The sequence below is a fragment of the Salvelinus alpinus genome, chromosome 11 (assembly GCF_045679555.1).
Source record: "Salvelinus alpinus chromosome 11, SLU_Salpinus.1, whole genome shotgun sequence".
In the NCBI taxonomy this organism is placed as follows: domain Eukaryota; kingdom Metazoa; phylum Chordata; class Actinopteri; order Salmoniformes; family Salmonidae; genus Salvelinus; species Salvelinus alpinus.
In genome coordinates, this window is record NC_092096.1 from 29,544,047 (window position 1) to 29,568,390 (window position 24,344).

Below are 24,344 nucleotides of genomic sequence, written 5' to 3' on the forward strand. Positions count from 1 at the left end.
ATGGAACGCTACTGCGTTTTTGAACGAGTCGCCCCACGGTAGTAGAACCTTTTCACACCGGAGGCACTGTGTCCTGCCTCACCAAATCCAACCATCACTTCAAAGAGACAGGACAAGGGTGATCTTTGCATGACGGATGGGGCTTTCCTGGCTCTAAGCACTGGGGAATGAGTCACTATGCGTATCTTGGTCTCGCACACCATGGCCTTCCAACAGTCACAAATAACACAGACACTAGAACGTCACCCAATCAGGATGGAACCAGCGCCACCCCATTCAATCTAAAATGGATGCCTGGTCTGGTTTGTGGAGATCATAGCAAGGCTGACAGGATACGCATCCCTGGGAATGTGAGGGGACGGTGTGTGGAGTGATGACATATGATTTTCCCTGTGCTGTCACCGAGGCTGTGGCATGGATGGCTGCTTTACAGACTCTGAGCCAGGGACTGATGGCAGAACGTGAAGAAAACAGACGGGGGGGGGGGGGGGGGGGGCATCTCTGTCTGCTTACGTTCGTCAGCGAGGGTCACTGTCATGACGAATCCTCTGATGTAAATGAGGCTAACCGCACCGTCTGGAGACACACACACACCTCTCTTTCTCAGAACAGAGCACATCTCCAGGGCTGTCAGACAGGGTTGTGAGGTTAAGGGAGGTTGGCGCAGCAGAGCAGGAGCAGAGCAGGCTGACTGTCAATGCTGTTGACAGCAAGACGGACTAACCAATGCTTGAGGGAGCAACAGGCCCACTTTCCCTGTTTTATTAACACACTGTCCTGTCAGGCATGGATGTCTCCCAAATGCATACTAACCCTTCTTCATCATCCTTCATGACGTGCTATCATCCACCTTCATTTCTTAAGACATCAGTATACACTCATACACATCCTATCATAAACACCCTACTCCTCCCCCCTCCCCCCTCCCCCCTCCCTCTTCCTCTAAACCCAAACAGTACGCTTTCCCCCCCCGTTCAGGCCTCAGAATCCATATATGAGAAGTTATTGGGCCAGGCCGGCTGGAGGTAGCACATTCATTTCTCACCACTCTGTGCCTCGGAGGAGAGTCGGTGATCCCAGTCAACATTAACATCAGCTTTCTGGAGCAGGGCCTCCATTAAGAACCAGCTGCATGGGAAAAGCCCATCACTGCGCTAAGGCGAGCAGCAGAGCTAGAGAGAACACACGAGGGGAGGGAGGGAGATGGAGACAGACAGGAAATATGAGGCGACTGTGGGGAGAGGAGAGGGAGAATAATGAACAGAAACAGAAGGAGGTCAGGTTGGGATGGAAAGGAGAACAACTGAACCAATAAATCACAAGTTAATAGATAATTGGAAAGACGCCCCCTTGGGATCTCTTTCCAGAGCCACGAGACTACACAGCTTAATTCTCAATTAACTCAGTCTAAGAATCCGGTTCCTTCTGGATTAATTCCAAGGTATGTGATGCCTGATGTGATGGCAGACATAATGATTCTATCCAGCCTGTTTAACATATTTTTGCTTACAGGTTCATACCGCCAACCGGGGAGTCACTGTCAACACACTAAGAGACAGGAGGCCATATTGGTTTGGATCTATGGAGACGTATTCCAAATGAATCAGGCATAAATCAACTAGGAAGGCTGAAGTAGTGGTACTACTCTGGAGACCTTTCCATCATAGCCAATAAGTGGTTGAGTTTGATCCTCCAAGTCTAAGCCACTGTCATCCTGTTCACACAGGTTAAAATGTTAGTCATTGTTTGCATGTTTTTTTTTCTCATTCATGTCACCTAGACTTAATGCTCTCTCCTGACACTAGTGAGTTTAAGTGCAGTTCATCATTCCACTGCCCAAAACTGTGAAAGCTGTCACGCCTCCAGACTTTAGTCAATAGGCAAGACCATGGTGAGTCACCACTGGCTCGCAGAAATGTTCTCTCACCATGCACATAATAATGAGAAGGATCCGAGTGACCTTAAAGGCAAAATGAGGCAGTTGGGTCAACAGCACCACTCAGCCAACACCAGCCAATTCAGAACCAACGTCTGTGGAGTAAAGATGATATTTACATTGAATGCACATACGTTTAGTCTACTATATCAACAGTGTTTGTCTGATGAAATAAAGCAGAGCAGATTTCTCATTCAACTTTTTTCGGCATGTATTCATCTTTATACAAGCCTATTGTTATATATCCAAAGACATTCTGTTATTTACAGAAGAAAGTAGTTACTCTTTGGCAACCAATCCCTCCCTTTGCAGCCTGCTGTTTATACTCACAACAGGACTTGATTGTTAAAATGAGCTGCAGACTTTTCTCTAATGAAAGCCAGGGGTATTTAAGGATGGGGACTGACTAGTAAAAACAGCGAAAAAATGATTTCAAAAAAGTACATTGGATTTTGTCTGTACCTACCGCCACCTCAGTACGGAGGCCAATACGTTTACAGACACACTCATCACACGGCATCTGGTCTGATATATCTATGGCCAGGTGGCCACCATCCTGACTGATGAGATAGACCAGTAGGACAATACCCAAATACCTTCCACCTCCACGTTCACGGAACACGTTGAAGCAGAGAGAACATTGTCTCCTGCATTCTAAAAGCTCCCATTTATCACTTGCCTCTGAGCTGAAGCCCCTCTGATTTTGTCCTGGAATTCTTTTTTTATCGCTCGCTTGCCTGTTCATTGTTCTCTACTCGTCTTTGTTCCACCTGGTCTGACAAGCCCAGAGTTTTTCTCTGGTTGTGCTTCTTGTTCTTTTTCTTCAGCGTCCTGACTCCTTTCTTGGATGGTTTCTGGAGAGGTCTATCAGAGGGTGTGAATTCAGAGAATCTATCCCCCGAGTGTGTTTGTGTTACACTGACACACTGTATTCTCTGGGCTCCCTCGGCAACCTTGTCTCTGTCAACTCAAGTAACAGCATATCAGACAGGCCGTTCAGTTTGACACGGCTAACTGACTCAACGGGGAGTCTAAAGATAATAACGGAAAGAATAAATCCTTTCATAAACCCACAGAACTTCCATATAAATACCACATTGAATCAGCGGGGGGAAGGCATGCACAGTTCCTAAAACACACACAAATAACTGAAATACACTCCTTCTCCGTGGCATTTATTCCAAATGTCAATTCAGCCACCTGGAAAGAGTTTTGTCCACAATGGTATCTTCAAGAATGTCAGGTCTAGCCATGGACCTGTGTGCAGCAGGTCTATAGGCCAAATGGCTGGTAGTTTCTCTCACTGACAGCTTGAGGTTGAGAAAGTTAGCTAGATATCTAGGTATTGGATGATCCGGACATGTTGTGCTTATGGCTTATGGAAATGTCTCTGAAATATCATATGTCTGGAGTCGTCCTGGTCTTGTTTTGATAGTGGAAGTATGTCATTTCCCTGTTTCCTCTTTGTCCCAGTCGCTCTTCCTCCTTGGGATATATCTACATCCTCTAGTGATTTCCCTCCACTGTCCCCCTGGGCACAGCTAGACACACATCTTTGCTCTTTCTGAGAAATAACAAGAAAGAAAACAGACATCTACGAAATGCCATCCAAGACTAACAAGGCAGTGGTTTTTACAACCGTTATCTGGCATTTGTCTTGCGTTTACGTATAGTTAGACAGAATGGACAGCCGCAGTAAATCTGACCAGCTGAGCACATAAAAGAACCGGGCTTTACTACACAACATAGTGGAAAAAGAAACAAAAGGTGAGATGAGTTATACCTGAAGCTACAGTATAAACAGGTCTGCACTCACAAATGCACTAGAATAAACTGAGACACCGGTGAATCTGTAACCTCAAATGATCATTGCCTGCATTAGTATTGCTCGGTTTTAACACGTATTCAACATGATCCACCACCATTGGGGTAGGAGCGTTGGGCCAGTAACCGAAAGGTTGCTGGATTGAATCCCATAGCTGACAAAAATAAAAAATGCGGAAAGACACATTTCAATTGAATGCATTCAGTTGTACAACTGACTAGGTATCCCCCTTTCCCTTTCTGCTCCTTAAATTAGCCAGCGTCTTGGACAGGAGCATTTTTCTCTGCTATGATTCCGTCATTATCTTCAGAGCCTGTGTTTAGCTGGTGAGAGCATGTAGGCCTGTACAAAATGGAGCTTTTGTGTGAAGCAGTAGCCTCTCCACTACTCTAATTGAAGTTCAATTTTCGCAGATTGCCTTTTTTTTCTCCACTGACACTGGGATGGGAGAAGCACAATTGCTTTGTAAAATTGCATAGGCAATTTACAGACTCGCTTCTTTGGCACATTCTGCAGTTCTGAACATTCACAAAAAAAGAGATAGTATTTATGTTGCAAGAGGCTCGCAACAGGACTAAATGGAAAAATGGATTGATGCTGTAATTTCGTGCCAATTCCTTTCAATGGTACGTTTTGGCAGAATCTACTGAACTGAGAATTAAATAAAGCGTTCTAGTTTGACGGGGCATTTAGGGTTCCTTAATGGTCGGAGGACAGGACCAGGGCAAAGGTGACATAGAATTACAGAGGTTTACAATAAGGATTAGTAATTAAGATGTTAAGGCCTTTTAAGAGTACAATTGAATTTAAAGTGTGAGAATGACCTTTAAAACCATGTTAGTCTTTTACATAGGGGCTCAAAACACTTAGTTCTTGAAAGTGAATGGCTGAGGATGGGAAAACAACAGATCCACTAGGACAGGGGAAATTCTGAATTAATTAAAGAAATACACATGATTAACCTATCTGTCACGATCGTCGTATTGTGGAAGAGAGGAGGACCAAGGCGCAGCGTGATAACAATACATCTTCTATTATTGAAGACGAAAACGAAACGAAGAACACTATACAAACTATACAAACCAATAAAACGACAAACGTGAAGCTATAGAACAAATAGTGCTGACACTAAACACTACACATAGACAATCACCCACGAACTACCTAATGAATTTTTTATTTTATTTTATTTCACCTTTATTTAACCAGGTAGGCAAATTGAGAACACGTTCTCATTTACAATTGCGACCTGGCAATATATGGCTGCCTAAATATGGTTCCCAATCAGAGATAACGATAGACAGCTGTCTCTAATTGAGAACCAATCTAGGCAACCATAGACATACATACACCTAGACTAGACACTTTAACCAACTAAACCACAGCACCCATAAACATACAAAACCCCCTAGACAATACAAAACACATACATCCCCCATGTCACACCCTGACCTAACTAAAATAATAAAGAAAACAAAGATAACTAAGGCCAGGGCGTGACACTATCACCTTGGTAGACATGTCAACCTTTGGGGGGAGCCCAGTATCCAGGAGAAAGAGGGCATAATTGTAAGGTACATTCTTAGAAAAAAGCATTCCAAAAGGGTTCTTCAGCTGTCCCGATAGGAGAACCCTTTTTGGTTCCAGGTAGAACCGTTTTTGGTTCCAGGCAGAACTCTTTTGGGTTCCATGTAGAGGCCTCTGTGGAAAAGGTTTTACATGGAACCCAAAAGGGTTCTACCTGGAACAAAAAAGGGTTATTCAAAGGGTTCTCCTATGGGGACAGCCAAAGAACTGTTTTAGGTTCTAGATAGCACCTTTTTTTCTAAGTGTGTAGATGAGAAACAGGAAAGAGAGATGATGACGGTGATCCAGGGAATGGTGAATGAAGAGAAAAGGACGGGCATAGGAGTGTGGAGTGTGTGTGTGTGTGTGTGTGTGTGTGTGTGTGTGTGTGTGTGTGTGTGTGTGTGTGTGTGTGTGTGTGTGTGTGTGTGTGTGTGTGTGTGTGTGTGTGTGTGTGTGTGTGTGTGTGTGTGTGTGTGTGTGTGTGTGTGTGTGCGTATGTGTGCCAGTGTGCTGTGAGACCATGAGTGTATGTGCGTGTGTATCTGTACGTGCTTCCTGGAGTGTGAATGTCAAATGTTTGAGATGCTATCTTTCTTTCTGACATAACACAGACCCATTCAGACAGTCTCACTGGTCCTGTTAGTGGCTGTGAATGATTAAAGGCCCAGTCCTGTCAGACTCTGCCTGAAAGAGCTCAAACTCACCAGGACTGTAAGGAGACATTTTTTCAGCCTCGTATCATCGTCCCTCTTCCTGTCTAATTGCTCGTTAGTGTTCATGACCCGAAAGGGGAGAAATTGACACGAGGCTCCCTCACAAACATTCACACAGTCAGCAGCAGCAACAGCAGTAGCACTGTGGTGGAAAACATCCCTCTAGAGTCCAGTATATTCTGTCTGGGTAGAGTTGGTAACAATAACAGCCAGATGAGCCAGGCTGGCTGTATCATTCTCTACCTACTGAGTCTAGGGGGGGGGATTGGAAAAATAATCACCCCTTAACACTTTCCTCTCTTGAACTCATTCTCTGTGTCCCTCGCCATCAAATGTAACTCCAATAGCCAACCTGTGTGTGAGAGGTCAGAGGGCAGGGAGGGAAAACCATCTCTCCATGTCTTCTGTCTTCCAATCTTCCAATCCCACATCATGGAGGAATTAGATCTGGCTGCAAAATGACAATGTCACTGCTCCGCCATGGTTCCAACGGGAGCGGGGAGTGCTGAATGTTTTATGGAGCCAATAATAATGGAGCTAGAAGCGCAGTCCCGGATTTATCCGGTGCCGAGGCTTAGTGCAATTAAGCACCGGGATTGACAGCCGGAATTATTACTGGATGAGTGGCAGGACTTAGGAACACCTGAGGCTTCCTCAGCTGTGTCTGAGAACCGAAAACAGGCAGAGAAATATCTTGTGATATCGATGGTACTACTACTTAGTAGTACTACTATTACTAAGCAGTCTTGGGTCTCTGTTATGGTACAACAAAGGATTCGGCACTGTTTACAGACAGCAGTGGGAAGCTCTTTCTTCCATCTCTAATCTGTGTCCCAACAATAGCTGATAGGCTAGCTGCTAGCCCAAGGGTAATGCAGTGAACCCTCTTGATTAGAATGGAACAGTGTCACGATGCACCACAAAGACACTGCAACCTTTTAGATGCCTGGCTAATTCAGAGGGAGGAGACCAGGAAAGGGAGTTAGAGAGAGATACAGCGTGGATGATTCATTACAATGATATCAACAGATCTTCAATTTTCTCCGGCCATGATTAAAGCATGTTGACGTTTATTGGGATGAATCTTGTCCTGGAGGGTTACGTTTAAAATCCGACTGTATGACTTTGTGGCTGTGCCAGCTAGTGACTACCCTGCAGAGCTTCCTCCAGTACATAAGCTTTTACATAAGTCATCCCAATAAATGCCAACCTGCATGATTTAATGTATTCAGGTCTCCCCCTGTGGGACACTAAACAGATCACCTAGAACCAATTTTGAAGAGTAATGGCTTCTGATGTATTCTATCAAGCTTTTACACTACAATCATCACTGGGTTCATCTGAGGAAGTGTAATTCACCACCGTATAGACTAGAGAGCCCTGAAATACTAAACAGCAAGCTTGGGTTTTACAACCAATTACCGGGTCACTACATCTCTTCAGCATTTTTTTATGAAATATGCTGACACAATGCACAGAAGAAGAACAAAAACACACAACATACCGCTTAGTTCAACGACCTCCAATAGTCTTTGTAGGAAATGCAATGACACTATTTTATTTGATCCATACTTCACAGTGCTAGACAAAGATCTGGAGGAGCATCACTCAGTGCTGTGGAGTTCCTACAGTACAGTCTGTATAAGTTCTGAGTCCTTCAACGTCAGATGAATAACCCATCATCTGCTCCAGGTGTAATGACTGCTGTTATGACAGTACAAATCAGCTGGATTTTATGCGCCGTGACTGGTTTGATTGTCCGATTTTTTCGATGTTCCTTGAGCTGAATCTCAGGCTTGCGAGAACCCTATTGTTACAGAATATAGGCTACAGAGTTGCATCAGGAAAGCATGCAATGTAAGTACTTATTTGGACCGGAGATGGGCATGCTGTATCTCAACACATCTCTGTGTTCTGAGTGGTGGTGACTAGCATGGTCAATGTTGCTGCTCAAGAACCCGTCTAGAGAGGACTTCCTTACCGCTCCATTGTGCTGAACACGTTAAGAGTAGAAGGTTTGCACATGCTCTTATTCCATTCTCCCATTTTAGCTTAATTACATCCTCTTCCTTTACAAGCCTCCATCGCTGGTGCCTCAGCTTATCCATACAAAGCAAAAATAACCTTTTAATTGCATAGGAATAAAATTAAAAAGTGTGATTTAACACCAGCAGCACAGTGTAGATGTGTCAGCCTGCTGTGGTTGAAAGTGTGATAATCAGGCATTCCTTTCAACTGGTGCCATCTCTCAGCTCCACTGATGTGCACCGCACCACCGCTCGATTAGTCCCACCACCGCTCGATTAGTCCCACCACCGCTGGATTAGTCCCACCACCGCTGGATTAGTCCCACCACCGCTGGATTAGCCCCACCACCGCTGGGTTAATGCTCTAAAGGCCTATGTCCGTTTAATCAAACACATAACCGACTAAATGTAAACTTTTAAAAAGACACCTTTGCTCCTCACTGCTATATCAAATGCACCCCTGGTGCCAGCCTCGCAAACGTTCCATTAGAGCCTGGGTTCATTTAAAAGTGACCATACCTGATGCGCACATGGTGGGAATGTATAGGCAAAGCTGGAAGTGTATTATGTGTTAAGTGTTAACTTTGCAATTGTATTAAACAAGTGAGTAATTATCATGCCTGTTCTGCTCCCACCCTCAGGGGGAAACATCTTGTTTTCAGGGATACAGTATTTTCAACCTAGCTTCCTTTCCTCCTGAAAACCGGATGCGGGGACCCCGCTCAGGTGTTTATTTTACATCTGCTACCTTAGTTTACTCTGCTCCTAAACAGCTGCTCTATCAAGTGAGGCAGGGAACCTGTGTGACTTCAAGAGCTGTTCAAGTGGCCCCTCTCACGCAGACACTTGCTGCTCTCCTAACAGACCACAACTCTATAGATGGCTGATATGCAAAACATGAAATCCATTTAGAAAAGTGTAAGTAACTAATATGTTCTGGAGCAGCAACAACTTAAAAATCACAATAGGTCATTAATCTTAATTACAATTGTCCACCATACCTGCTGGGGGCATCGGCTCACTGCATGTCATGAAGGGGTGAGGAACTCCAGCTGAGCTACTATACAGTAAACCTCCACTTTCACTGTCAAACAGTCACCATTGTGCTCAGCCCAGGAAGAAGTCTCCGGATGGGGTCAGCTTGGGATGACCCTATAGAGAAAACACACAAATAGCATCTCACTGAATGGTAACTCTCTCTGCCAAATATAGCCCGTCAATATGTCCCACCTTTAGTGGGATGACATTGAACAAACTCAACATCTATCTCATGGTTGGTGTAAATACATTGGAGAATGAGTGTAAAACAAAAATGAACACTGATAAAAAACGACCCTATAGCTAAAAATGAATAAATCCATAGCTTCTCCCTACACACAAACTCAAATCCCATTCTTCCTCTTTACTCACATTGTTAGTAAGCCAGCATGTCATCCACAGCAGCCAATATGCAGCGTAACATATTCACATTGATACAGCTCTCCAAGTCTATAGAATATAGGTTATGAGCCCTATACAGCGTGTTACCCTAAGGGTTAGTATATGCCTATACAGTACAGTATGAGATAATCATGGTCATAAACCACAACGGCACAGGGAAATGATGCTTACTCTTTAATGGTTGCGTCTCTAATGTGATATCGATAATATATTGACAGTTATGTACTGACTGTGTCCTCGATGTGTAACCTTAGTAAATCTTTACTGAAGAAGCACATGAAAATACCAGCAAATGCTACCATAAGTGGTAAAAAAACAGGTCCTTTCCAAAACAACCTCGCTCGGTACAGCTTGTATGATAACCAATACGAAAATAGCTAGAGTATTTACCTGTGAATAAGTCGACAACGCATTGTATAGATTTCACTGACAGCTTAAAGAATTGTGCAACTTTTTCACACAAATTGCTAGGACTGTGCTGCGTGACCCCTTGACCATGCAGCTTAATACATCTTAAACTGTAAAATATTATACAAGTGTACTGTTGCTCACCCCACCTGCGGTGGAGGAGGGAATCAGGAAAAATCAGTCGAGTAAGCGTTTCAGCAATTATATAAGGGCCTTTGTATATTTTCAGAAATGTGATGTTTGTGACAGGGAATATGAGGTACAAAATACCTTCTCAAAAGCTCGCTCACATAATAATGTAGGATACAAATAATCTGATGCAATGGTGTGTGTCTGATCTGCACCATAGCTGATGGCAAGCACGTCATATTGAAAAACGAAATACACAAAATGTATTCCGGGTCTGTGCTGTACATGGCAGTGCTGTACAAAAAACAATCATATTTTCCTCTGGAAATGGAATTAGGTTACCCGTGCATGTTATATTTGCGAAGATAGCGCAAAGGCAATACCAATAACCATTCTGTTAAAGGCTCTTAATTGTGAGCACCAGAATGCACCCTATCAGCCAAGCTGTACCAGAACCAAATACACTTTGCAAGAACCAAACCACTACCAACAATTATTCAGTATTCAATTGGTCTAGTGTTGTCTGCCCAGTCTTTATCTCACAAAACCAATTCATTTCAACAATGAATTCAGGGTCACATTGTTCCTAATAATTACCAGTGCACTTACGCACGTAAAAGAGAGAGTGCAGAGTCCGTGCCTTTTTGTTATAAATGATGACCACGTTTTTCAACCTGCACCTGGACCTCAAATGCATCAAGTGCACTAATTAATCAAACACACCAGACACATTAGCAAGAGGTACATTTGCATCCGTCTTCAAAGGATTCGCCCCCTCTCCAATCTGTTAAATGGCCAACGTCATTTAGACTTGGGAGACCAATCAGTAATGCAAGCACTGATTCTTCATCTATAAAAAAAGTAATATTTTTTTCTCATCACCTGTCAACTCGATCAAAAACAATCATATTTAACAGTTTACAGATGGGACAGTCGAGACAGTGTGTCTTTATCCCGGTCTGATAAATGCATATCCTGATGTGAGTCTATGGGGCTATTTATGAATAGCCAGGCACATTTATTCTCCCGCAGTGTGACCAGAGTTTTATTGGAGATCACAGGGACCCATACATCACATGGAGATGGTAATCGATGCAAAGCACATTTTTCTTTTCCAGACTCAAAAAGCTTGACACGACTGTGACGTTGTCGTGAGGAATTTCACCAGCTTCCAGCGACCTCAAAACACAAAAGCAGTGGCTCATTTCAAAACTTGATTTTGACGCAATTTCGGAAACACATCATGCAACCTAGATAATGAGGCAAGCCCTCTTATTTGATCTGTTGAGAAATCTGGAATCGCTCACAATCTTGTTAATGCTGTCCGTTATACAATCATACAATCTGCTAATCTGTGTCAACATGCACCAGCCATATCCAAACTCATCCTTCGGGGTTGCTCGCGCAGTGCCAAGCGCGCTTTTACGCGCACATTCAGTGAGACATGCAGCTTCATCACAGTCGAACAAACCCTGTTGTTTGTCACTAAATCGTAACCCTTCTCTCAACACCACTGCAAAACAACCACGAGTAAACTCATTGCGCATTGGGTGAAATAATTGAAGATCCTCTCTTTAACATATTCCAGCACGTATGTTCATGCAGCGTGCTGTCCATTTATCGTTATGATGGTGGGGTGCATAAATTAATGGAGGCTGGCGACGAAATCGACAAACCATTCCCTGTCTTCCTTTGTGGGGTAGGGGACACAGCAATAGCATTCTGTCCCCACTGGATGGACAGAGTCGTATTTGCACGAGGTATGAAGGTCTCCAAATCAAGGACATCGAGTCCAAATCATGCGTCAACTTCCGGATGCTTCATACTTCACAGCAAAATGACTACGATTATTCTATATTTTTATTTAAACACAAATATACAAAACACAAATCAACGGTATATTTAAATGGTATACCCTCTTTGTGTCGCACAATGGAATAACATCTTAACGCAATACAGTTCTAGTAGCCCATAGCCCAAGCGGAAAATTCGATTGTTGAACTTGCTTTGAAAAACAATTTGCCAACTCTCACGAAATGCTTGCTGTTATGCTGGAGAGATGCTTGGCACGGGGATGCGCAATACCATTCCCATAGAGAAAGGAACCGTTCCATTGATGGATCGGCAACAGACATGCAAATGGTGGAAAATGTAATATTCCCTTTATAATCATTGTAATTATTAAGACAACTAATTAAATATTATTATCGTAACATTGTATAACACCCTTGTATATATCGTTTCATTTATGTTGGATGCAGAAACAATCCACTGAAAATAAGATGTGGATCATATGAGAATTAAATACTTTTTACTTTTCCAAAATAAAAGAGAATCATTCCAATATTGACGACAACAGCAGGTAATAGAATGCAATCTCCATAGCACCATGATCATTTATTTATTTGCTAAGCTGAATTTCATTGCGCAATGTGACAATTCCATTCCGCATCATGGCATGGCACAATATACAGATACCTATGTCTAAAGCGCAAACCATCTCCACTCCCATGTCACTGATAAACACGTTTATTACATCTTCCGATAGGAAATATGACTCCTTACTGATATGTTCTATTGTATAGCATTTGGTTGATTCAGTATAATGTAGTGAATGCCCAAGAAAGACATTCATATACCATAGGTCAAGTCGAACCTTGCTTGTTGCGCACAAAGTTCTGTCAGTATCCTGCCACGTCTGATGTTGTTACATTATACACGTATCCCAAGTAGATTCATATAAAAACAATCAAATGTATAGGCTACTATAAAGATTGCACGATTACATTACACGCGAATGTTATGCGCCCGTACACTGACTGAGCGAATTTTTATCTTGCGCAATTATCTCCGTTCTCCAACCAAACATTCTTAAGATTTGCGTGACCTATGTTGTTGAGTTAATTACCTGCTCTCAGGCTTTTCTGCTACTCGTGCAGCGGGTTTCCTTCGTCCGGTGCTCTCTGGAAGTTAGTTGGTCCGCTTCATCACACGGCTGCACGTCTGAGGACATGCTTGTAGAGTAAAGCTGGGGAGGCAAAGCTGGCTTCTTGGCTGGAGAAAGTGGCGAGGGAGGAGAGCGTGTATGTGAGAGACAGAGAGAGAGAGAGTTGGAGAGTTAGAGGGGGGCGGTGCAGAGTGCAGAATTTCTTAGAATATTTGTTGCCGGTGAAATCCCCTGCGTACCTGTCTTGCTTTTTGACGAACAAAACCGGCGGTGATGTTATACACTGATTGTATGCAGAGTTGCAAACTGCGTGATAATTATATTGTATACTATACAAATTATACATGTCCTATCATGGTTGCATTGTTTGTGCTCTGAATGTGCCTAAACTTGATTTGCATTACTTGTGAAATGTCGTCTGGGTAGCCAAGGCCGTTTGTTTGAGCGGATTGCGTTGATGCCTTTCAGCACCATGGAGAGCGCACACGACGCGTGAGCAAGAAAACTGGGGGAGAAAGTCAAGAAGAAGGTAAAGCTGCTGGTTGATCGTCTTCAAAACAGACCTCTGCAGAGGAGGATTAAAATGAGTTTAGCCATTTTACATACGGTCAGTACGTGTTGAACTGCACAGCACTCTCAGTGATATGAGATTTGGTTAGCCGCTGGTTAAAACGACTTAACCTACCCCAGAACAATGCCTCCTCATGCTGAATGAGCGCAGCATTGACTGCCCACAGAGGCGTCAAGATCATAGGGAGCACATGGGCGGCCTCAGATGTGTCCTGTTTCATTTTTTATTTGTTGTTGTTGTTTCTTTTTAATACTACTAGCCACCTAGCAATTTTGATGGCTTACAGGCTATCAATCAAGTTAGAGTAGCTAGCTTGTCTAACTATCTTAGATGGCATGCTTTCTGGCAAGGTCGGTAGACTTTAGAAAAGCAAGCAATTACTAAATGTACTGAATAAGACTCACATTCCTTTCAATCTTTTACCCAGATTTTAGCAGAGATGCAGAGAAGCATATTTAGTTTGTTTAAAAAAAGAACCACCAGTCAGGAGGATGCAGACAGCTCACGAGGTATAGACACATTTTGACATATAATTAAGCATAATGATTATGTCTCTAGATTGCAGGAAAAGGCTGTTTCAGGTGTTTGAAAAATGCAAAATTCTCCAACCACCACCCAACCACCCTCATGTACAGTGCATTCAGATTGTATTCAGAACCCTTGAATTGTTGCACATTTTGATATGTTACAGCCTTATTCTAAAATGTCTTAAATTGTTTTTTCCCTCATGAATCTACACACAATACCCCATAATGACAAAGCAAAAACTGTTTTTTAGAAGTATCCAGACCCTTTACTCAGTACTTTGTTGAAGCACCTTTGGCAGCGATTACAGCCTCGAGTCTTCTTGGGTATGACGCTACAAGCTTAGCACACCTTTATTTGGGGAGTTTCTCCCATTCTTCTCAACAGATCCTTTCAAGCCCTGACAGCTTGGATGAGGAATGTTGCTGCACAGATATTTTCAGGTCTCTCCAGAGATGTTAGATCGGGTTCAAGTCCAGGCTCTGGCTGGGCCACTCAAAGACATTCAGAGACTTGCCACTCCTGCGTTGTCTTGGCTGTGTGCTTAGGGTCGTTGTCCTGTTGGAAGGTGAACCTTTGTCCCAGTCTGAGGTCCTGAGCGCTCTCAAGCAGGTTTTCATCAAGGATCTCTCTGTACTTTGCTCCATTCATCTTTGCCTCGATCCTGACTAGTCTCCCAGTCCCTGCCGCTGAAAAACATATCCACAGCATGATGCTGCCACCAATATGCTTCCCCGTAGGGATGGTGCCAGGTTTCCTCCAGGCGTGACGCTTGGCATTCAGGCAAAAGAGTTCAATCTTGGTTTCATCAGACCAGAGAATCTTGTTTCTCATGGTCTGTGAGTCTTTAGGTTCCTTTTGGAAATTCCAAGTGGGCTGTCATGTGCCTTTTACTGGGGAGTGGCTTCCGTCTGGCCACTCTACCATAAAGGCCTGATTGGTGGAGTGCTGCAGAGATGGTTGTCCTTCTGGAAGGGTCTCCCATCTCCACAGAGGAACTCTAGAGCTCTGTCAGAGTGACCATTGGGTTCTTGGTCACCTCCCTGACCAAGGCCCTTTTGGTACCCTTCCCCAGATCTTTACCTTGACACAATCCTGTCTCGGAGCTCTGCGGACAATTCCTTCGACTTCATGGCTTTGTTTTTGCTCTGACATGCACTGTGGGATCTTATATCGACAGGTGTACTGTATCCCTTTCCAAATCATGTCCAATCAATTGAATTTACCACAGGTGGACTCCAATCAAGTTGTAGAAACATCTCAAGGATGATCAATGGAAACAAGATGCACCAGAGCTCAATTTCAAGTCTCATAGCAAGGGGCAGTTCTGTTTTTTTATTTGTAATACATTTTCAAACATTTCTAAAAACCTCTTTTCGCTTTGTCATTATGGGGTATTGTGTGTAGATTGATGAGGGAAATAAAAAAAAAAAATCCATTTTAGAATAAGGCTGTAATGTAACAAAATGTGGAAAAGGGGAAAGGGTCTGAAAACTTTCCAAGGCACTGTACTTTGTGCCCCCTCAGATTTTTGTGGTGCATAATGACCCTGACTGCTCATGCACCCATCTCCCCCACAGGGCGGGCAAGATAATGGCTACCGAGCAGCATCCGGCCTTTGTTTACATGTATAGCCCATCACACAGACACATACTTTACATTATTATCTCCCTATCCCACCATGTCAACCTGTAAATTCTTATTGGCTCTTGTTCCAGCACAAGGCACGGTCCAAATGATTGTTTGTCATGGCCTCATACATGTAGCCTACAGGCCTCTTGAGATGTACATCTCTTGTTGTTTCAATTCATTGTGAAGCTGATGGGATCTTTTTATTATGAGACAATGATCTAAGCAACGTCTGGAAATAATTATTTTCTACGATTAGCTCTTGTATAACAGGGATGTTATGATTCGCAAGCTCTCAGTGTGTTTGTCTGTTTGTTTCCCACATGATATTGTTCATTATTATTCCCATTCACTTCCTTTCACATGGCTTGGCATTGGTTATTCTGGGGATCATTCCAAAGCAAACAGTGTAGTTGAAACATTTGGGCTCGGAATGTTCTACTGACATCTACTGGGGAAGTCTCTCTGAGTCCTGCTGTGTGTGCTCCTCCCAACACACAACACCTCTATATCAGCTGTGTTAAAAAAATGATAGAGAACATTGTATATAGGAGTATACCATATCACAACCCTATGGAGACATTTTAATGCAAGCGACATACAATGTAGACATTGACTGTCTTCAAGTCCTGTAAAAGATTGACAGACAGACAGGGAATTTGAAAAGCAGCCCAGTGTAAGGGGTGCGTAACTGGTGGCAGGGAAGACAGACGCAGGAGAGCAGAACTAGGCAGTAGCCGGAGAAGTTTAATTCCAAAACCGACGGCATCAAGAAATTAACAACTTGGGTACAAAACCCGACGCGTACCAGTCAACATGTGCACAAGCACTTACAAACAAACAATACCACACAAAGACATGAGGGGAACAGAGGGTTAAATACACAACACGTAATGAGGGAATGAAAACCAGGTGTGTGGGAAAACAAGACAAAACAAATGGAAAATGAAAAATGGACCGGCGATGGCTAGAAGACCGGTGACGTTGACCGCCGAACACCGCCCGAACAAGGAGAGGAACCGACTTCGGCAGAAGTCGTGACACCCAGTGTCATAAACAGACCCACCTGCCCCCAAACTGCCTCTTTCCAGCTCTCCTTTCTCTTCAACTTGACAAAGCCATTACTCCAAGAAAAGCAATTTTCAGTTTTTAAGCCATTATTGTTAGACTATTGCTAGTTGCCAAATTGGGAAAGGGGTTAGTAGACACTGTATGGATAGAAGAAGTTCTAACTGTAGCTTTCAATTAAGACAGTGGACTGTAATGGTGTTTTGGATTTTGCAAAATATACTCCTGCATTAAATAAGAATTCTGCCTTACCGTGTAGCAAAGTAGCGGTTGTTAAATTGGCTAGCAGTAAGTGGATGGAATGCCTACATATAATCTACTTTACATAATGTGAAGTAGAGGGGGGTCTGTGAGGAAAAGAAACATGAACCGGATAAAGCCATGGAGGTCAGTTGTTTTCTGGAGATGTGAAGTGACAAGTTTATATTTTCATCATAAGTGCAAATGTCAGCATTAAGCATCTCCCAACACTGTAAATTAGGAAGACAAACAAAAAGCTGCTGTTAATGCTCTTGTTAATGGGAGATGTGTTATTAGTCAAGTCTGACAAGAACCAGGAAACATAGGACAACAGTCTGATGCATACGCATGCACGCACGCACGCACGCACGCACGCACGCACGCACGCACGCACGCACGCACGCACGCATAAACACACACAAACATAAACACACACACACACACACACACACACACACACACACACACACACACACACACACACACACACACACACACACACACACACACACACACACACACACACACACACACACACACACACACACACACACACACATTAAAAGAGGAGAGGATGATCAAGAGCAGCATATTGAAGTGGCACGCTAGAGACAGCTAAAGGTTGGCCTCAATTAGAGGGCAGATGGAGAGAGAGTATCTTCTGTTAATGGACTGTCTTTCATCGAATTAAGATGTGTTAAAGACCCACACGTGAACCAAAAGATTCATTAACTTCTTATGGCTGCATACCGGGATCGATATGACAGCAGCCAGATAAAGTGCAGGGCGCCAAATTCAAACAACAGAAATCTCATAATTAAAATTCCTCAAACATACATGTGTCCTATATAATTTAAAGGTAATCTTGTTGTTAATCCCACCAAAGTGTCCGATTTCAAATATGCTTTTCAGCGAAAGCACTACAAACGATTATGTTAGGTCACCATCAAACCACAATAAGCACAGCCATTTTTCCAGTGAAAGATAGCAGTCAGAAAAAGCAGAAATAGAGATAAAATAAATCACTAACCTTTGATTATCTTCATCAGATGACACTCATAGGACTTCATGTTACACAATACATGCATGTTTTGTTTGATAAAGTTCATATTTATAACAAAAAGTCTGAGTTTACATTGGCGCGTTACATTCACTAGTTCCAAAAACATCAAGTGATTTTGCATAGCCACATCGTTTCAACAGAAATACTCATCATAAATGTAGATGATAATACAAGTTATACACATGGAATTATAGATATACCTCTCCTTAATGCAACCGCTGTGTCAGATTCCAAAAAAACTTTACGGAAAAAGCAAATCATGCAATAATCTGAGACGTAGCTCAGCACAATAGTCAAATTAGCCGCCATGTTGGGGTCAACAGAAACCAGAAAATACATGATAAATGTTTCCTTACCTTTGATGAACTTCATCAGAATGCAGTCCTAGGAATCCCAGGTCCACAATAAATGCATGATTTGTTCGATAATGTCCGTTATTTATGTCCAATTAGCTACTTTGGTTAGCGCGTTTGGTAAACAATTCAAAAGTCACAAAGCGCGTCCTCTATAACGTGACAAAATGTCCAAAAGTTCCATAACAGTCAGTAGAAACATGTCAAACGATGTACTGAATCAATCTTTAGAATGTTGTTAACATACATCTTGAATAACGTTCCAACCGGAGAATTAGATTGACTTCAGATGAGCGGTGGAACGGAGGTCCTCCTCATGTGAATGCGCATGTGAAAGCATGGTCAGCTTGTGGCAGTTACTCATTCCGGTCTCCTTCGGCCCCCTTCACATTAGAGTCATCAGACAAAGTTCTATTGACTAGGAAGTGAAAACTCATCAATATCTCGCTGTAATTTCAATGAGAGCTTGGTTGAAAATCTGCCACCTCAGAAAAAATTAAAACAGGAAGTGGAACTTCTCAGGATTTTGCCATATGAGTTCTGTTATACTCACAGACATAATTCAAACAGTTTTAGAAACTTCAGAGTGTTTTCCATCCAATACGAATAACAATATGCATATATTAGCAACTGGGACTGAGGAGCAGGCAGTTTATTATGGGCACTTCTGTGCACCTTTCATCCAAGCTACTCAATACTGCCCCTGCAGCCATAAGAAGTTAAGCGGCTATTCTTCCACTATGTATGTATTCAGAGCCATACGTTCTCAAGCACGGTGTTACAAAATACAGAAGATCTTTCTTCCTTCAGTCCAGTCCAGTGTAATAACCCAGTAATGCTCTTCTCTCCCATGAGCAGGCCTTGGGGAGGTGGAGTACAGTGGGGAGTCCCAATGGAACCCTAGAGCCCTGTCTGCAGCCGTGTCCTGATTGACATCAGGATATCAATATGGTCCTCTTCAAATACTCGTGTTCAAGTGCTCCCCTGGTTGACACAGTGTGTTGGAGTTACTGGACACTCATTAATCCTGGAGCTATCAGAGGATCTTAATTTGACCTATATTGTGACAGCAAAATAATCCTGCAGCAACAGGATTGTAACTTTTAGTCTATAATGTTGCTTGATCGGTGGTTAGGCTATTAGCTGGCCAAAAGTAGGATACATGAAAAGTACAATACTGTTAATATAACCGTGTGTTAGTGTGGGTTTTCAGCTAATTTATTTAAATCAGGAAGCTCATCTGCATAGGGGTGCAGGAAAAGTGAGTCCCGAATTCCTTTGGGGAAGGATAGTAACATATGTTTACCCTTTTCCCTGCTCCAGTATCAATATATATCTCCTCCAGTGAATGTAGCCATTTGACCCAGCCTAGTGCCAAAACACCTATTTCTACTTTTCAACGGATCATCCCGACCTTGACCTGCTAAAGCAGGTGTGATAACCATACACACACTGTGGACCATCGGGGGCAGGGTCCACAGGGGTAAAGAGCACTACAATATTGTTGGGCAGTGCATCCTTGAGAGTACACATGATATTATGGCACTATCATATCTTTTTACATGAACCTCTCACATCAACAATACATTGTAAAGTACGTATCCCCTCAGTGAGCCCCTGAACCAGAATCCTCAGGGTGTGGTGTTACAACAGATACATGAGTATGTAGCAGTTTGTCTTATTCAGGCCTGACAAGTCAATGACAAATTGGGCTGCTCTGAATCCAACTGGGACCCTGGCGACGAGAGGTGTGAAGGGAGAAAGAGGGAGAGAGTGAAACGCTACATCTCACAAAATATGCACAAATCAATGAAGAGGCAGGTGGAAGACATTTAGATGGAAGCCAGGGACAAGCAGCTGACACAATTTGTTCCGTTACTCATTGATTTTACCCACCAGTGAAAAGGAAGGACATTTGTTTTGGTTTATAACCAAATCAAACATGTAATATAACATAGTTAAGTGCAAAATATCACATAAAGCGAAGGGGATGAGATGTTGAAATGATTCACTCAATTCCATTGGTTATACAGCTCTTGCTGCTTGAAGCATGACCAATCACATTTCTCGAAGTCTCCGGCCAGCTAATTAGCACTCTGCTGAACAGCGCTTGTTGACACATGGGGCCTGACTATCATGCAATTACAACACATATTAGCATGAACGTGTTGCTGTTGCAATTTCTTCAGAAATAAGCTGCAATGTTCTTTAGTTCCAGCATTCCCTAATGGTCTCACTCAGATTTCTGACTGGTGTGTTACAGTAATGAATGTATGTAATGTTTTGTTAGCATCAGCCCATAATAGGTGTGTTTTGGTGTCAGTCAGGTGACCTGGTAGCCACTCTTTGCACTATGTTTGGCCCCATTAACACGCTCTCAGCTTCAGTACTATGACATGCCTATAGTGTCTTGTATAGTGTGTTTACAGTAAATAATACAGTAAATGTTCATATCATACAGCTGTCATCCTACGGTATATGTTTTAGACAACACGGTCTGGTTAAGTATCTGTGTTCGACAGTATGTTCCAAACCTCGGCATCTCTATCTTCATGGCTCTTTTTGTTGTCTTGTTGGCCATTTTGTAGAGGTGTCTGTCCATCTTCCATATTTCCAGTTTCCACCTTAAAGTCTTGATTGATTTGATGTCAATCAGTGAATCACTCCCGTCGCATAGTGAGGAGACGAGCGGCAGACAGGGCTGACATCAAGCTTAGGGTTCATTATCTTCCATTCACCATCTCTGTTTCAGTCTTCAATGTCCCTAAATTAGCTTATTAGCAATTCTTTAGATTGAGGGCTGGTTTATAGCATCTTAATTGAGAGTAATTAATTGAAGTGATAGCGATGGTAGGTTGGACAAAGCACTGAAATCTGCCCAAGTAGATGAACCATGAATCTGTCGCTAACGGTGACCGCTCAGGAAAGAAGACCTCAAATCGTTATTCTGTTGTTTGAGACTGCGAGAGGACAGGAAGATCTACATATCTGGAACGTATCACTGTTTGCCAAGCTGATGTATCGATTATTAAATGGAACGTTTTCGCAATAGAGACCAATGGGTGTCGTCACAAACAGTCGTGCAGTCAGAGACGAATAGAAGAATAGACAACCATCAGCCTGTTTATTGTCACTGTTCACCTCATATGACTGTCATATGAATGTGTGTTCATACCCAAGTGCACGCCTGCTCTACCTCTCTTTTTCTGTTCACTTTCTGTTCACAAACAAATGGAAGGAGATCCATATCTGTATTTGCTACTTTGGTTCATAAGGCTATATTGGGATCGGATTGGTCTGTCGTATTCAATATAGTCAAGTTGTTTGAACAATGACACTTAGCAGTGCAGCGCACTCTCTCTGTGACTATTTACAGAAGAGGAGTTGAAGCCTGTATCGTGGTGTTACTGTTGAGGTCATTTAGTCTGAGCCTGGTAAATACACCTTATGCGTATGATCTGGAAACTCTTAGAGGCGACTTACTGAGACAGTTGCCGCGATACACTGCACGTAAGAGCCAATTTGGCCTTTGCTCGCCTCCGAGCTTAGTGATGTTTCTGCCGCGGCTTACCTTTCTTAGACTAACCTATTATCTGAAGAATATAAAACATTCGCTGCAGTGGTAAAGCATATTGTGTGCATAGTGGAAAGTGTTTCTGTGCATGCAGACGGGGGGATATTTAAAAGTAAAAACGCCCTGTCTTCTTCACTTTGACTTTTAAAATCAACCTCAGCAGAAGGCTATGCCATTTCACTGCAGACTGCGGAGATGGCCAGAAATGACTACAAGCCCAAAATCAGTGAAGAAATCAGGAAGTGAGAGAGCCTTACTAGAACATATTTTTGTGGTGTACTTACCATGACAAGGTCACTGCCCTAATTACTAGTAAGAGCAGGAGTTTAAAAACACTCTGCGGCGTAGTTGCATAGCTGTGAGGATAGTAATGACACGTTGACTTGCAGAAAAATCTTTTAAATAAACTGTGTCCATTGATACAGAACCATATCTGTATGTCATGTTCTCCAAAGACAGCATATCCTTATTAAAAAGTTTGAAAATAAACTTCATTTAACCCAATGAGTCCCACCGACCCGGCAGCATGATTTTAGACTTCTACCGCTTTTAAACATTGTGTGTTTGAGCTACAGACTACAGACTGTACCATTGGATGTGCCTATTTATTCTGCACCAACCATTGTGTGATTAACAGAGGCTGAGCTAGAGAAGTGTCTGTGAGACAAGGGCGGCTCCCGAAGGGGCCCGGGGCCAGGTCTTTTTTACAAAAACATCTGTAGAGTCAGAATCGTTTGAGCTACAAACTATTAAACATTATCTATGAAAGCTATTTTGCTTCATGATGCTCCCAAGCTTCATAAAGTTGTTAGAAGGTAAGGGGTTCCTCTACGTAGAAGATCATAGGAAATCCCAGGACATAGTGTCTATAATACTGTAATAAGGTCACAAAGTTGCTGTTGAAAACTCCACACAGTTGTCACTGACTAGTTAGATATACAGATTTTTGCTTTGGCTGGCGGTTTTTGTTGTTGTTGAAATTTGTCAATAAAACTCAGGAATGCAACTGTTCATGTCAAATTGGATTCTGCTTGTAGCCCTGGATGTCCTGAAAATAAAATGGTAAAACACTTCATTGTGAGGCTGAATATGAGGGCTGGACATGCAGATAAATAAAAGTCAGAGGAATGAAAAGCCAATTTTTGCTGGGGTCTCGGGACTGATAGGGTTAACAACTATCTGCCAATAGTACTTGTCAGCAAAAGGACAGTGGCTTCATAAACATGTGTTTCTCGCTACAGATTATGTATCATTCAGTGAAGACATTCTCTTTGACCGACTTCATAGGAAACGGCAGACACACATAACCGACTCATAAAAATGCACATCTCCTTTTATGAGAAATGCTTTCCTGCATCCGCTCATATTGTCACTTGGACAACAACTCACAGGAAATGGGAATGGGCACTATCCCGTTGTGCCAAATTGCGCATATCAGTGTTAGGAAGATGAGATTTAATTGGGGTCCAAGGTTCAGATTGTTGTAATCAACCCCAAACTACGAGGAGCTCTGTCAGGCCTGGCAACCACACTTGATAGGTAACATTTTGGATTGGAGAACGAGAGAGAAAGGAGGGGACAACCAACAGTCACAGCCAAACACGAGTGCAAGTTATTTGTGACAAACAAGGGCTGAGGATTGCATCAAAAATGCCGCTTGAGGGAATAGCAGCTGTTTTACGCGCTATTGCGCAATTTATATTTTTTCCGCTGATCTTAACTTTTTTTGTCCATAATGTTTCCGCCATCGTTTCCTATGACTGAAAAGAGCTTCTGGACATCAGAACAGCTATCATTAACCTTGGATGAGGTCTTCTACTTCAATGAGTCGGAGGCGAAGGACATCATTTATTGATTATCCCGGAGCAGGTCCAAATCCCGGAGAAGGAGGAGAGTGGATACACCGCCTCTACCCTCCGTTCTATTGGCAAACCTGCAATCCCTGGAGAATAAACTGGACGAGCTCCATTCGAGACTATCCTATCAACGTGACCTGAAGAACTGTAATATGCTATGTTTCTCAGAGTCATGGCTGAACAAGTACGTGGAAAATATAAATCTAGCTGTTTTTTCTATACATCGGCAGGACAGAACGGCAGCGTTGGGGAAACTCAGGGGAGGGGGTGTGTGTCTTTTTGTTAAAAACTACTGTTTCACAATCTCTAATATTAAGGAAGTCTCGAGGTTCTCCAGACACAGCTCTGTGATGGAGAGAGAAGGGATATTTGTTAATTTTTAACACAGAGCTGTCTCTGGAGAACCTCGAGACTTCCTTAATATTAGAGATTGTGAAACAGTAGTTTTTAACAAAAAGACACACACCCCCT

General features: G+C 42.8%; 1 protein-coding gene across 2 annotated transcripts in view; it reads right to left on the reverse strand.

The window, feature by feature from the left end:
* The window catches only part of LOC139533900 (muscarinic acetylcholine receptor M2-like), an 80,197-nt gene extending 67,028 nt beyond the window's left edge, over positions 1–13,169 (reverse strand). The window contains exons 1-2 of one of the 2 annotated variants that reach the window (XM_071332378.1): positions 12,956–13,168; positions 9,072–9,222 (exon numbers count right to left, since the gene is read on the reverse strand). The gene's annotated coding sequence lies outside the window, so the exon portion shown is untranslated. Of the gene's footprint in view, positions 1–9,071; positions 9,223–12,955 lie in introns of both variants that reach the window. The other variant, XM_071332380.1, reaches the window with a different exon arrangement.
* Between the last annotated feature and the right edge of the window lie 11,175 nt (positions 13,170–24,344).